Source organism: Plecotus auritus (assembly GCF_963455305.1).
Source record: "Plecotus auritus genome assembly, chromosome: 6".
Classification (NCBI taxonomy): domain Eukaryota; kingdom Metazoa; phylum Chordata; class Mammalia; order Chiroptera; family Vespertilionidae; genus Plecotus; species Plecotus auritus.
In genome coordinates, this window is record NC_137773.1 from 112,063,521 (window position 1) to 112,077,559 (window position 14,039).

Here is a 14,039-nt window from a genome sequence, read left to right on the forward strand (position 1 = left end):
TCCTTGCTGTGGTGTGTACTTACGACAACCTCAGAGACCCAGGAGGCTTCAGATGTCCTCTGGTCCGGCCTCCCCTCCCTGATGGGTTGTCCCTGACCTCTGTTCAAATGTGGTGACATGGATGGAAACGCTGAAGGTTCCAGGGGAGCCTGTTCCTCTTTAAGACTTCCTCAGCTCTTCCGAAATGTTCATCCTGGTGATTTTCATCCACCTCCCAATAATGTCCACAGGCTGTCTTACTTTTGTTCTTTGTGGCCACAGAAATCTGTACCTATTCTCTTTCCTGTAAGACTCTTCAGCTTTGAAAACATCTCTTGTGTTTTCCAGCTAAAAATACTCAGTTCTCTCAATTGTTGAAGGCCTAGTAAATATTAAACTAATCAAACCAAGTTCATCTCATCCTACAAAGGATTTAAAGGACATTCTTAACAAAGTAAAGTGAAATAAAGTGAATTCTAGAATATACTATAAAACAGTGGTCAAATATTAATCAGAGAAGGAATCAGAGCTACGGGCAATTAAAATGCAAGTGGAACGTAGAGAATGAGATCAAAAGAACAGACATACGCATGAGCCTCTGGCTTCAACCTGTTTGGCTCTGAACTGATTTCAGAAGTGACTGTGACATTGAAGTTATCAGTAACAGGAAGGTATTTTTCTGTCATCATCTAAAACACTGCTTTCCCCCACGTGGGCCTGGCCTCCATCTAAGGAGGCTCTTATCTGTGTGCACTGACAATGGGCTCATCAACAAGTCCCAGCTCCTCCTCGATGCCCTGAAATCACACTGCACTTCCATTATCAACTTTGGAAAAAATGTGGCACCCAAAAATAAAACGAGGTTTTTACAATCGGCCAGATTTATGGTTTGGGGGAATTATATCCTCTCTGGGTGTTTTTATCGGGACAGTTTAAGATTGTTTTAACTTGTTTTGCAACTATGTCACTTTGTTAGCCAATGGAAGTTTATGTTGAAAATACTGAATTTTTATTGTTGTTTTTTTTTGTCTGTGTGAATTTATATTAAGCCAGGTCCCCCAAATCTTAATGCTGTTAGTTTTTTTAGACACAAATGTTTATATTGCCTCAGAACACAAGCAACTTAATCATCTGTTTCTTTTCTTTAAAACATCATATTAGATCTTGAAGGTTTTTTGTTGTTGTTTTTTAATATATTTTTACTGATGAAAGAGAGGAAAGAGAGGGAGAGAGAGATGGAAACATCAATGATGAGAGAATCATTGATCGGCTGCCTCTTGCACGCCCCCTGTTTGGGATCGAGCCCGCAACCAGGGCATGTGCCCTGACCGGGAATCGAACTGTGACCTCCCGGTTCATAGGTCACACTCAACCACTGAGCCACACCGGCCGGGCAGATATTGAAGTTTTAACCATATTGCATGAGATTCACTGCTCTGCCTAGAGTTTTGTGTTGCCAAGTTAGGATCTTCTTTGTCTTCAGCTGAATCATTGGGGCAGATGTCGAAGAAAGCTGGACTCCTGACACTCAGCTTGAGCTGGAATCCAAGTTCACCTGGGTGGCAGCATTAAAACTGTTTAGAAAGCCAAGAAGAGACCATGTCCAAGGGCAGCATGGTGCTGTAACAACCATGCCTCTAGACCCGGACAGACCTAGGTGCAGGTCCTGACCTTGTCACTAAGATTCTGCATGGCCCTGAGCAGTTATTAACTTCTCCTAACTGCGGTCTCCTCATCTGGATGCTGCCATGGGTCCTAGCTGGTCCCCAGGATTAGTAGGGTTGCCAACCCCCTGTGGGCATTTCTTTGCCTGGTTTTTAATTTTTTTCTGGCAGTGTTTGTAACCTGAGAGAAAGGATGAAAGGAACAGTCATGGAATCTCTTGTGTTCAACAGCAACCTGATGCCATAGAATGTTGGAGGGAGACTGTGGAAGTCTTACCAAATAGCTGCCTGGCTGTGGGCTGGTGACTTCAACTCTTCTAACCTCTCTTTCCTGATCCAGAAATGGAAGGATTGGATGACAGACTTCTAAATGCGCATTAAATAATGACTGGGGACAAGACCCCTACATTTTTGTTCCCAGTCTTTATTTCATTCCAAAACGTGCGTCAGAAACCAGGTGCCTTATGCAGATTGTTTTACTTAACTTCCCAAATAGTCCTAGATATTACTACTTAGATATATTACATCCTTATCTTAGAGACAGTGCAGTGAGGTCCCTAGCACACGTCAGGCAGGCAGGAACCTGCCTGGTGGCAGCCGTGGTGGTTCCGTTAGCAGAAATGAGCAAGGCAGTATGGCCTCCACTAAAAAACACAGAACTGAAACATCTAGAGATTTTGTCATTAAGCCATTCACTAGGTTTTTTGTGCATAAATATCTCTATTTATAAAACACATTTTATAACATATCCTCCTATATAATAAAGAGGTAATATGCAAATTGACCGTCACATCTTCACAAGATGGCACCCCTGTGTGGTCACAAGATGGCCGGCAGGGGAGGGCAGTTGTGGGCGATCAGGCCAGCAGGGGTGGGCAGTTAGGAGTGACCAGGCCAGCAGGGGATGGCAGTTAGGGGCAACCAGGCTATCGGGAGTACAGTTGGGGGTAACCAGGCCTGCAGGGGAGGGCACTTGGGGGCAACCAGACCTGCAGGGGAAGGCAATTGGGGGTGATTGGGCCAGCAGGAGAGCAGTTGGACGTTGATCAGGCTGGCAGGGGAGTGGTTAGGGGTGATCAGGCTGGCAGGCAGAAGCGGTTAGGGGCAATCAGGCAGGCAGGCAGGTGAGTGATTGGGAGCCAGCAGTCCCAGATTGTGAGAGGGATGTCCCAGATTGGAGAGGGTGCAGGCTGGGCTGAGGGACACCACCCCCCCAGTACACGAATTTTGTGCACCGGGCCTCTAGTTTTATATAAGACTAGAGGCCCGGTGCACGAAATTCGTGCACGGGTGTGTGTCCCTCAGCCCAGCCTGTACCCTCTCCAGTCTGGGACCCCTAACTACTTGCCTGCCTGCCTTCCTGATTGCCCCTAACCGCTTCTGCCTGCCATCCTGATCACCCCATAACCACTCCCCTGCCAGCCTGATTGATGCCTAACTGCTCCCCTGCCAGCCTGTTTGCCCCTAACTGCCTTCCCCTGCAGGCCTGGGTCCCCCCCAACTGCCCTTCCCTGCAGGCCCAGTCGCCCCCAACTTCCCTCTGCTAGCCTGGTCACCCCTAACTGCCCTCCCCTGCAGGCTTGATTGCGCCCAACTGCCCTCCCTTGCAGGCCTGGTCCCTCGTAACTGCCCTCCCCTGCTGGCCTGATCACCCACAACTGCCCTCCCTTGCAGGCCTGGTCCCTCCCAACTGCCCTCCCCTGCTGGCCTGATCACCCACAACTGCCCTCCCCTGCAGGCCTGATCCCTCCCAACAGCCCTCCCCTGCTGGCCATCTTGTGGTGGCCATCTTGTATCCACATGGGGCATCCATCTTTGACCACATGGGGGCAGCCATCTTGTGTGTTGGAGTGATGGTCAATTTGCATATTACTCTTTTATTAGATACAATAGAGGCCTGGTGCACAGGTGGGGGTCAGCTGGTTTGCCCTGACGGGTGTCCTGGATCAGGGTGGGGGTTCCCGTGGGACGTGGGGCGGCCTGGGTGAGGGGCCTGTGGTGGTTTGCAGGCCGGCCACGCCCCCCGGCGACCCAAGCAGAGGCCCTGGTATCTGGGATTTATTTATCTTCTATAATTGAAACTTTGTAGCCTTGAGCGCAGGCCAGGGTAGGCCAGGGCAGGCGGAAAGCTTGGCTTCCTTCATTGCTGGGGAAACCCAAGCCTCCTGTTCACTCTGTGGCTGCAGCCATCTTGGGTTAATTTGCATACTTGCTCCTGATTGGCTGGCGGGCGTGGCTTGTGGGTGTAGCGGAGTGATGGTTAATTTGCACATTGCTCTTTTATTAGATAGGATTCGTTAGAATTGTAGCAATGGGAAGGACCTGGGAGACTAGTTTTAGATCTCTCACTGTGCATGCAATTAAACTTAAGCTCATGGAGGCATACTTACCCAAGCTCATGCTGGACACACTAAGCCAGGACTGTGGGCCAGTCCTGAACCCTCGGAAGGGCCTGGTGTCAAATAAACTCGGAAGTTTCATGGGAGATGGTGTTGCTTCAAGCGCAGTGACATCTCTCTTGTATTCGAGTTTTGGCACCTGGGTGCCCTCTGAAAGTCCAAGGGAGGGGATTGTGGGAGAAGTCAGGCCGAGACCGCCTCTTCTGAACCGGGATGTCCAGGCATTCTCTAACTTGAAGCACACGAAGGTGTTTGGAAATTTACCAGATGTATTTTCCCACCCCTGGGGAACCTGACCAGGCTAAGCCTCTGTGATAAGTGCATACATTCACACACAGTTACACACGCACGCACACTCACACACGCACACTACCTCTCCTACTGGCTTGTTTTTAAAGCAGCTCTTTGGGAATACAATAGGAAAACAACACCTTGTCCTTTGCTCACAGCTATTGGCCTAAGGGCTGAACCCACCAGAGGAAGTTGCCCAGAGAGCTGTCTTTGTAAAGGTGACAGAAATATTCAGGGCACCAGTGTTTCCACGTTGAACTGCCTTGTTGAAATTCACTTCACACTCAGAAGAAAAGGGGGAAATAAGACACATTTTTGATAGAGTAATAAAATTGTTGGAAAGATCTCGGGGATAGAAGGATTTCAAAGAACTACAGGTGTACACAGAGGCAGGATTCCGGAGCACCGAGTTTATTTCTCACGCTTACCTGTTAGTGCTCAAGTCTTTCATTCTCGTGAAACAAGCCCTAACCCTGAAATTGCACTGGAAAAATAAACAACAACAATTAACTCTTGGCAAACAGTATCCCTGGATTGTATGTGAGAGCCTTTTTGTACATTTTAAAGTCAAAGTTTTCAGATTAAATTGTTTTGTACAAGTTTTGTCCCACTTTCAAATTCTTCTAATTCAGGAGAACTCTCCTTCTCAAATTGGGTATAGTAGTTTTAATGGAATGGAGAGAAGCCATTTCAGTCGCTACAAACACTGTTAACACTTTAAACTTTCCAATAGCAACAGTAGCTTTCAGCCTAGAGGAAGGGGCATCTTTTAAATTTTGATCTTGCTCACATGACATACATAAAACAAAAGTTCATGAAACAACACTTAATGTGAGAGGTGTGCTCTGATAATTTATTTTACTTTATTTTTCTCGTTTGAAAGCAGCCAATCACACCCGATTGAACTGCTTTCTAGACCCCTTAGTAGAACACAACTATAGTTTGAGAGACTCAGAGCAGGAGGTTTTAGTGGAAGGACCCATGTTCAATATCGTGTGGAAATTTACTCCCTTCCACTTGAACATTGTGTGATGTTTTCACATGAACAGTTTTCTACGGATGGAAGTCAAACTTCTAGCATTGTGAAAAAGGCACCATGTGGTATTAACATCGCTTCTTGTTCAGTCTTCTTTCTCTGTGGTTAATAAATAAGGTACCCAGATTACATAAGGCTGTATCCAGACAGATGTTCATCAATATGAAACCACGTCCTGTGTGTCCGCAGAGGATGTGTGGAGTGTGACCACGGGGGACTGTGTTTGGCCAAGGCAGGAGACAGAACAAGATAGTGGGAGGGGCGTTAGACCAGAAGCAGGGTTCCTGGTCCTAATGTGAGCCATGCAGTGTGAGATGGGGCCAGTTTCTTAACAACTCTAAGTTCCCGTCTGTAAAAAGGACTTGATGTAGAATATTATAAAATAGTGTCTAATTCCAGAATTCTTCGATTCTAAGCAAATGGTTGTTTAAGCCAAAGAGAGTGTTTCATTATGCTATTAACATAGTATTAGTGAGTTGTATTGGACAAGATAGTAATTCGTTCTTTGCTGCTGCTTATTATATCCAAAATATTAATATCCTCTGACTCTGCTAACAGGGCCAGTTAAGTCAACATCAGGGTATGGAATAATACAAATGAGATGGTCTAATGCAGTCTGATAATTATGATATTAACCATAATTGATGCATGTATATATAAATGCATCTGGCACCATGATAATTTTATTTTTTTTTATTTTTTTTTTAAATATATTTTATTGATTTTTTACAGAGAGGAAGGAAGAGGGATAGATAGCCAGAAACATCGATGAGAGAGAAACATCGATCAGCTGCCTCCTGCACACCTCCTACTGGGGATGTGCCCGCAACCAAGTTACATGCCCTTGACCGGAATCGAACCTGGGACCCTTCAGTCCGCAGGCTGACGCTCTATCCACCGAGCCAAACCGGTTTTGGCAGGCACCATGATAATTTTAGTGTTGCTAGGCATCTTAGTCTGTTCAGACCACTATAAACAACAGACATTTATTTCTCACAGCTGGGAAGTCTAAGATCAAGACCCCAACAGATTCAGTGTCTGGTGAGAGCTGCTGTGGGTTCAGAGGGCTGCTGTCTGTGTCCTGTGTGTGCCGGGGGGCGGGGAGGGAGGAGAGGCAAGGAGCGCTGTGGGTCTCTTTCACAAGGGCACTAATCCCATGATGAGGGCTCCACCCTCACGACCTCATCATCTCGCAAAAGCTTCATGTCCTAACACCATCACATTGGAAGTTAGGGTTTCAACATGCCCATTTTAGGGGAACACGCATTCAGTCTGTGGCATTGTGAGTTTAATATGTTTCTAATAGATTTTGATGAGTTTGTGAGGAAGCTTACTGTAATGAATTGTACACTTAATGTTCACACCTCTTTCCATGCATCAGAAGTACTAAAGAATATGTTTATTAAGTAAATGCAGTCCCTTTGACTTCACCTTCCCAGATAGCTTCTAAGCCTGGCGTGCTGTGTGGCCCAGCAGCAAGCCTTGCCCAGGAGACTGGACCTGAGGCATATCAGCTGTGGTATAGAATCTTCAGCAGCCCAGTTTTGCATACAGGGAGAAGTAACGTAAAACGGATATTAGAAACTGAGTATTTTTATTTTATTTTTAATTATTTTTTTATTGATTTCAGAGAGGAAGGGAGAGGGAGAGAGAGTAGAAACATCAATGATGAGAGAGAATCATTCATTGATCAACTGCCTCCTGCACAATGGAATGGAGCCAGCAACCCAGGCATGTGTCCTGACCAGGAATTGAACCTTGACCTCCTGGTTCATATGTCAGCACTCAACTACTGAGCCACACTGGCCGGGCAGGAATTGAGTTTTGAAATTAAGCTTGAGATTCATGGGAGAAGCTCTACGTGAGAAAGATGGTTTCTGCCAAATGGGGGATGACTCAGCAGAGGGATCCCGAGGGTTGTCCTCTCTGCTCTCACCCCAGACTCTCATGTAGCCTTAGTCCACTCTGCCCTCCCATTGCTGGAGCCCAACATGCTTTCCTTAAATCAGTGCACAACTCCATCCTACATCTCCTGGGTCTGACATGAGGCTATCCAATTTCCAAGTCTGCACTACTGGACTAATACTTGGAAGAGGAAAGGAGAAGGGAAAATGAGAGAAAGGAAGGAAGGGGAGAGAAACATTGATGTGAGAGAAAAATACTGATTGGCTGCCTTCTGCATGCCTCCTACTGGGGATCAAGCCCACAACTGGCGACCTTTCAATGCATGGATGATGCTCAACCACTGAGCCACACCAGCCAGGGCCTAATCTGCTGACGTTAAAATAAGGAGATTGTCCTGTATTGTCCACGTGGGTTCAAGTGTAATAACACGAGCCCTTAGAAGTGGAAAGCCTTTCCTGGCTGCAATCACAGAGATGGGACACAAGAGACAGGAGAGAGTCGAAGCATGAGTGGGACTTGACCAGCCGTTTCTGGCTCTGAAGATGGAGAAAGGGGGCATGAGTGAATTAATGTGGCTGGACTGGAAACTGGAATGGCCATCACCTGACAGCCAGCAAGGAACAGGTGACTGCAGTATACAGCCACAGGACTGAATTTGGCCAATAATACAAATGAGCAAGGAAATGGATTCTCCCCTCCAGCCTCTAGAAGGAAATGCAGCCCTGCAGCACCGGGAGGTTAGCCCAGGGAGGTCTGTGTTGGACTCTGACCTGCAGAGTTGTGTTGTTTTAGGCAGGGTCTAGCCTGCGGTGCAGTCCAGGGAACATGCGTCAAGGCTGCTGTGGGATCCTTGAGCCCAAGTCAGCTGCAGAAGAGGTCCTACGTTTTCCAGAAACAGGTCTGCCCTAATGTCATTGTCATGGTTGGTCTCTGGCTGGGAGTAGACCATGGAAGTGCTGTGCATATATGTTCTTTAGCTAATCCCTTCACCTTCTTTATCCGTTTTTTATTTTGCTAATTGATAGATCCTTCCCCCAACTGGTGGGCGGAGTTATGACGTAACCGGCGTCTGCCGCCGGGACATCCCTGAGACATTGAACCACCAATCAGCACGTGCCAAGTGCCCTGGGCCCCACCCCTTCCCGTTCCACCCTGGGCCCAACCCCTTCCTGTTCCTCCCCTCAAAAGGCATGTTCAACGCTGCACGTGTTGCTGTCTCCCAGTCTGCGAGGCAGTCTGGCTGGCTCCTTCTCCTCCTCCTCCCCCTCCTCTAATCCTGGTTTTTCTACCTCCTCCGTAATGAATCTCGCTCGTTAGTGCCAAATAAACCTCCTCTTTAACATGCCTTGGTCTCCGACTCCCGTTTCCTGCGCCTCGAACCTTACACTAATACCGTGTTTCCCTGAAAATAAGACAGTGTCTTATATTAATTTTTGCCCCCAAAGACATGCTAGGTCTTATTTTCAGGGGATGTCTTATTTTTCCATGAAGAAGAATACGGTACACATTTATTGTTAAATGAAAATAAAGGAAATTTATTACCTGTATACGGTACGGTAGTACGGTAGTTGTCAACACAAACCAGACAAACTGTGAATCCTACAGTATCAAGAATTTACTCATTTATTCAATGACAATCATGTCATCATCTTCTGGAACATCATCATAACAATCCAATTCCTGAATTTCCTGGTGAATTTCTTGTGACTCCATTTCTTTCAGAATCAGTGGACCAAATCTCTCATGTTTAGCAATAGCACTGTCTTTAAATGAGTACTTCTTGTCAAGGTAGCCTGCTCGCAGTGCATTTGCAATGCAACTGTCAGTGATTTTCTCCCATGAATTCTTCACCCAAGTCACAACTTCTTGCAGTTTAGGTTTCACAAAGTTTCCACGCTGATTTCTCTCCATTCTATTTTCAATGTAGTCATTAATTTCCATGCGCAAATTGTCTTTGAATGGCTTGTTTATTGCAATATCAAGAGTCTGGAGATAGGCCGTCATTCCTGCGGGAATCATTATCTGATCTATTTTTCTTTCGTGAAGAAATGTCTTCATGTCTTTAGCGCGGTGAGTGCTGGCTGCATTCCAGACTAGCAGACCCCTTTGGCTCCCTCGCATAACAAGCGGCAACATTAAATCGACCCACTTCCTTATAACTGCTTGTGTGGCCCAGGCTTTTTCAGTTTCAAGAATAAAAACGCCCAAAACACGTTCAATCTTTTCCTTCTTGCCCTTAGAAATGATTAAAGGTGGGATTTTAGTGCCATCCAGACGAATTGCCAAAATACAGGAAACACGTGCACTTTCGTAAGCAGTGGAGGGAATGTACGCTAAGGAGGCACCCCGCTGTTCAATTGTTGTTTGAGATGACTGGCCCATAAACACTGCAGTTTCATCCATAGCAATCATGTTGGAAAGACTGTATTTAGAGAAGTCAGCATCATCAATAAAGGACTTGAATGCAAGTGCTCCCTTAATAACTTGAGTATCTTCCAACCTAAACAATGTTGTAGATCTTCTTAAAGACAGTTCACTTCGCTGAAGGAAATTATCCAGCCAGTGTTGTGATGCTTTGAAGTCTTTGGGGGCTATGTCAAACTGTGGTGCCATCGCAAGGGCAAATTCTTGAATCTGAGCCCTATTCATAACCAAAGCCTTTGCTCTCCTGTCAACAACCCATTCACAGATCAGGTCTTCCAGCTCGGAAAACAATGGTTGCCGACCTGATCCACACTTGCGCTTTTTAGCATTTCCCTTGTCCACTTGTTCAATGAGGTTACCATACTCTGCTCGCCATTTTCGGACCAATCGGATACTCAACATCTTCTCTTTGCAGAAAGCAGTAAGATTTTGGCCCCAAGAGTCTTCCACGATTCCTTTCTTGTACTCCACAGAGTAGCTTTTTCTTTTTGCACTCATTTCTAGGGGTAAAGAAAAAAAAGGAATTGGGGTATCAAGGTGGGGGGAGGGGGATCACTCAAAATGACACGGGGATCAGAGGGGGGAATCAAAATGGCACAGGAGAATCAGAGGGGGGATTACCATTTTAGTAACCACTTTTGATCCTCCTGTGTCATTTTGATTGTCCCCTCTGATCCTCCTGTGTCATTTTGATTGTCCCCTCTGATCCTCCTGTGCCATTTTGATTGCCCCCTCTGATCCTCCTGTGTCATTTTAAGTGATCCCCCTCCCCCCACCCCTGTGCCACTGAACACCTTCACCAGACATCCCCCCTACCCCTTTATCAGACATTTACCCCCTGGGGCCTGCCTGGGGACTGTCACTGGGCTTGCTGGGGCCTGGATCTGGGCTGGAGCAGGGTCTGCCACTGACTGAGACCCTCCAGTCATCATGAAGGCGGCCGCAAGCATCAGGTAGTGTCACCAGAGACAGACCAGCACTCACCACCTTTGCCGCATCCTGTCCGCTCTAATCCTCCTGTTCTTCTACACGCATCTGCGAAAGTCTCCTCCTCTCTCCCGCCCCACGCTCACCACTCACTCCAACCTCCGCTCCACCTCCACACAGCAGTGACGTCAGGACTCCGCGTAACGTCACTGGTTGCTAGACGCCAGTCAGGGCGGCCCTAGCGACCAGTTTACGGTAAATTAATTTTCATTCTGAGACAGAGCCTGGGGGCCTTATTTTCGGGGGATGCCTTATATTTCACTCAGAAGGAAACCTGTGAGTAGGTCTTATTTTCGGAGGATGTCTTATTTTCAGGAAAACACGGTAACAGTAACATTTACCAAGCCCTTACCATGTATTGGGTAATGTATTTTATAATGCAGTATTTTTAAGGTAGATACTAGTATGCTCCCCATAATTCAGATACATTTATTTAACAAGTGTTTAGGATTCAGCAGTTAATAAAAAGGCACGTCCCTGCGCTGGGGGCATTCATTCTGGCAGGTGAGATAAGCGATAGAGGAGTAAATACCTGGATTCTGTGTGGCGGCCATGAGCCTGGAAGCAGTTCAGCTAGTAAGTGACCCAGGGCCCCAGTTCTGTGCACTGGGACGGCCTTTGTGACATTCTGGCTGAGGCTGTCCTTCACGGTCTGCTACCAGCTGCCGGGGTCGTTCTCAGCATCTAGAAGGGTTCTGGAATCTGGAGAAGGGGCTGCAAGTAAATTAAATAAACTAGACATGAAATATAAATTTGGAAGGCATTTTGGGGGAGCCAGAGGAAGCTTAGTTCTAGTGACTAAGTTCTTCCAGTGTCCATACCCAGGGCTTTTTATTCACACATTTTGTCCTCTAGCAAAGCAGATATACATATCAAAGGTAAGGCCTGGTAAACAAAAAGATTATCAGGTTGGGGGAACTGCCTTTGGCTGTTCCAGCAGCAGGCAATAGTATATGCAGATTTTCAGCCCTGCTGAAGCTGTCCATCAGCCTTCTGATGAACTTCTTGCATTTATGCTAACTACTGGAATTTGCTTCCAGCACCCAGCCACAGACTCACCAGGACAGACCTGTTTCTGGAAAACAGGACCCCTCCTACAACTGATGGGCTCAAGGATCCCCCAGTGGCCTTGATGAATCTTCCCGGGACTGCACAGCAGACTAGAACCTGCCTACTTCTAGACACACCCATGTCTAAAACATGCCTACTTCTAGAACATGCCCATGTCTAGAATACACCCATGTCTAGAGCATACCTACTTCTAGAACGCACCTGTGTCTGGAACACACATCTAGAACATGCCTACTTCTAAAACACCCCATGTCTAGAACACACCCATATCTAGAATATGCCTACTTCTAGAACATGCCCATGTCTAGAACACACGTGTAGAACATGCCTACTTCTTGAACGTGCCTGTGTCTAGAACATATCTATGTCTGGAATATGTCCATGTCTAGAACATGCTCAGGCCTCCGACACATCTGTGTCTAGAACAGGTCTATGTCTAGAATACATCTATATCTAGAATATGTCTATGTCTAGAACACACCCATAGGAGGTCTCTGGACTCTCTCCCCATTTTCTCTCATGTGGGCAGCTTTCCTAATACAATTTTTGCAGGTTTGACCCCATCTTGGCATCTGCTTCTCAGAGGACCCAGATGAGAATAACACTAGGTTAGGGAGTCATAAGTGCTGTCAAGAAAAAAACACACATAAGGGGTTAGCAGTGTGGTCTCTTCAATAATGCTGGCCAGGGAAGGTTTCAGGCAGTGGTGGCATGTGAGCCACATAAATAGAGTTGAATAAAACTCTGACTTTTAGGGGGAAGTAAATTGCTTAAGAAGATATCAGTGATTTGCAGCAGATCATAGCCAGCTGGCACTTGTCACAAGTGAGTTTTGATAAAGTGTGATGAGCACATTCTTTTTGGGAGACAGCTCACATCAAACAGATTGCATGTATGTGAACAGAACTGCTTCTAAGGGGCAAGGCCAGAGGTTGTAGAGCAGCAGAGAGCTGCTGTGTGCGGCAGGCTTGTGTCCCTCAGCCTGCTTCATCTGGCATCCTTTACCCAGTCCTTGTATATTTACTTGGCTGGTGCTGCAGCTTCTATACTCATTCTCCCATCAGCAGTTTTAAAATAGGGCATGACATTGAATTGATCTTTTTTTCTTCTGACTTTTCCAGTCCTGTTTCCTGAACCATCTCTATCTCCGACACTGCGTAAGTTGTCATTGAAATGTGCTTCCAAATATCACCCAATACTAAATAACAAGCACATTCTTTTTGGATCTGAACTATAATCTCTTAGAAGTAACTGGTTTCCCTCTCTCTTTGCCCACAGGTACTGAATCTCACCATTGAATCCCGCTACACTGAGAAGCCAGGGAGAGTTCATACGTAGGGGTGGAAAGCTAGCTCTTCCGTTGAAGGAATTTAAATAAGGACACACCCTTTTACTTCTCTAATCATACTGCAGCCTAAGCCATTGAAATCCTGAGACGAGGCATCATTTCCTACAAACCCTCTGATGCATTTGTGAAGTCTAGTTGGTGAGTGTGGAATAGACCCCCTGCTCTTTTGGCAAAAGCCTGGCCCCTCGTCCACCTTCCACAGGAAGGCGCTGCCCCTCCTACAGATGAGAGCCTGTGGAGGCAGAAAGTACTTTTCGTAAGAGAAGGGGTGTTCGAAGCAGCACTGTCCTCCGCTTCATGAAAAGCAGTCGTGGCCAGAACCCAGTGATGTCATGTAGGTTTTATCTTGTATCAGCAGTGCAGCGAGGAAATTCCAGAATTAATCAGTGTGCTGGCACGGCCGTGCCCAGGCTGGAAAGTTCACCGTGTTCCTTCCACGCTCGCCGCGGGCACTGGGCTCCACAGTAGCCTTTGTGAGAGTAATTGGCTCCCTCCATGTCCAGGCTGTGGCAACGATTATAAATGCGTCCATTTAGAGAATGTAGAATTTTAAGTGGATGCAGTAAATGGTCATTTCAACTAAAAGATGATTGTCCGTATTCGCACTTGATCTTGTAACAACCAATAATTAGTTATATTTTATTATCAAGTACTTTCAAATATTAGGGAATGGAAAGTGAGATCATCAGAGTCTAGAGAAATAGGGTATTGAAGGGAGGGGAGAGTTACAAGCCAGGAAGGCTGGTTTTTTTCAGCTTAGTTCTAGTTCATTCGCGCTCTAGTTAGAGAAGTCGCCAGATGATCGTCAAGAATTGGCTAAATAAGAGAGGAAATGTCACTTCAGGACCCAGAGCCCTTGAACAGGATAATGGGAGTTGGGAGAGATTCCTCTAAAGTTTTGAAAGGAGAAAATACCTTCACTTAAAGGGATGTTT